A 2,500-nucleotide genomic window follows, 5' to 3' on the forward strand; every position below is an offset into this window, starting at 1 on the left:
CTCCCTCCCTCCCTCCCTCCCTCCCTCCCTCCCTCCCTCCCTCTCTCCCTCTCCCTCTCTCTCTCCCCTCTCCCTCCTCCCTCCCTCCTTCCTCCTCTCCTCCCCCCTCCGTTTTTACCTCAATACCTTCCCCTCTACCCTTTCCCTTCTCCCCTCTCCCTCGCCATCCTTCTCCACCTCAACCCCTCCCCTTCTCCCTCTCCTCCCCTCCCCCACCCCTCCCCCTCGCCTTCCCCCTCTCCACCTCAACCCCTTCCCTATTTCCCCCCCCCCCCCTTTGTTCCTCATTCACCGAAACATCAATCACACAATAAAGAGGAACAGCCACCCAGCGCATACACCGTGTCATTACGTTCACGTCGATCATTATATTAATCATCCTGAGAACAGTTACATTAAGATTGTAACATGTTTATTATTTAGAGCGGTTCTGGTTAAATCATGTCTTGATGTTATAATAGGTGTGTGTTTATGATTAATGGACAAATTGATAATCGTTCTTGCTTTGTAATTGATGTTGAGATATTACAGTAGTTGAAGTTGTATGAGTGAATGAGAAGTTGGTTATTGATATTGATCTGTACATGATAACTGATGTTTTTATGATGATATTTAGCAGTGGTTTTGGACTTTTCTTCATTAAATTTTAAGGCAAACTCTTTTATTTTCTGCTTTTGGTGAAATTAACTTTTATTACTTTCTTTTCTAGGTAAGTTGTGATCGATTCTTCGTTATGACTGACGTGTCTCAGAAATACTGGTGAGTCTCAGTGACATATAGACTAAAACTTATCAACTTTTTGTCGATATATAAGTTTTGAGTTTCTGGGAATAACTTCATTCTTAATTGAGAAAATATGTATCGTAATTTACACTATTTAGGGTCCAATTGTTCAATAAAACGGTGGATTGCTTTTAAAGTGAATTTGATGATGGTGTGGTACGAAGTCGAAGATGGAACGCGGAGAAAAAAAATGCGGAAAAGAGAAGGGCACATAATGGTAATAGAGAGGAAATGGAATATATAGAAGAAGGATGCGCAACAGATCCAGCAGAGCGAATCGCAGAGAAAATGAATGAGGGAATATGAGTGTTTATCTCGGTTACCTCCTTTGCCGCCCACGTTCTATTAATTCCTTCCTCATTTAATCCTTCCCCTTTCCTTCTCTCCTTCTTTCCTCTCTCCCCTTACCCCCCTCTCACTTCCCCTCCTCCACCCCCTCCCACTCTCTCCCCTTACCCCCCTCCCTCTCCCTTCCCCTCCACCCCTCCCTCCCACCCAAAGCACCCAACCGTCGCTCTCACGCCTCCGCTGCTTTTGTGTCTTTGCCTGCTTGTGTGCCTGCCAAGCCGCTTCTCTCCTCAGTTACTGTTGATACGGAGAGAGATTATTCATGTAAGGCAACTGCGCACGTCTATGCTAATTTCGACGCTCGGTAGGATTAGTCTGGAGTCTAGTTGCTTTTCCTGGATTAATTAAGATGGCGTCTGATCAGGTTTTCGTTGTGAATGGGTTTTGCTGATAAAAAGAGTAGGTATTGGGGTTTTGTTTATGAGGAGGCTGAGTGGGATTGTGATCAGGAGTGGGCGAGGAGTGCGTGGGTGCAACCGTGATTTGTAGATAATCCAGTGATTCGATGATGTGCCCGTGATTCGTAGAAAATCCCAAAGTTCGTAGATACGCCCGTGGTTCGTGGATACGCCCGTGGTTCGTAGATAATCCTATATTTCGTAGATGCGCCCGTGGTTCGTACATACGCCCATATTTCGTAGATGCGCCCGTGATCCATTATGGATTGTGGCGAAAGGAGGAGCGACGAGGAGGCGCTGGCGAAGGCTGAGCTCCAACAGCTGACGCGGAGATGACGGAGGAGACACGCCGCATTACTCTTGGCCGGCGAGGAGCTTTCCGCCTCTGATCCGATTTTGCGGAATGACGATCGTTTTTCCTTTCCGATAGATGCGCTGATGTGATCGGATATGTGTGTATTTGCGTTATGTTTTTGCTTTATTATGAATATCCCCGGCTGGAGAGGATGTCAGCTATTTGCGCTTTCGGTAGATTTTTTATGCTGAATAATGCAGCAGTATGGTGTTAGCGAGTGTGTGAGTAAACGCACATACGCACACGGACGCGCACACACACACGCACAACACACACACAACACACACACACACACACACACACACACACACACACACACACACACACACAACACACCACACACACACACACACACACACACACACACACACACACACACACACACACACACACACACACACACACACACACACACAACCACATACACAACACACACAACACACACACACAACACACACACACACAACACACACACACACAGCCACACACACACACACACACACACACACACACACAAACAAACCTGTACTCATATACATCCAAACACACTCGCACTCCCCTATCGTTTCTCACCATTTAATCCCCTCCCCCCCTTTTTCCCCTCTTACCCCCGCCC

Source organism: Penaeus monodon, chromosome 37 (genome assembly GCF_015228065.2).
Source record: "Penaeus monodon isolate SGIC_2016 chromosome 37, NSTDA_Pmon_1, whole genome shotgun sequence".
Classification (NCBI taxonomy): domain Eukaryota; kingdom Metazoa; phylum Arthropoda; class Malacostraca; order Decapoda; family Penaeidae; genus Penaeus; species Penaeus monodon.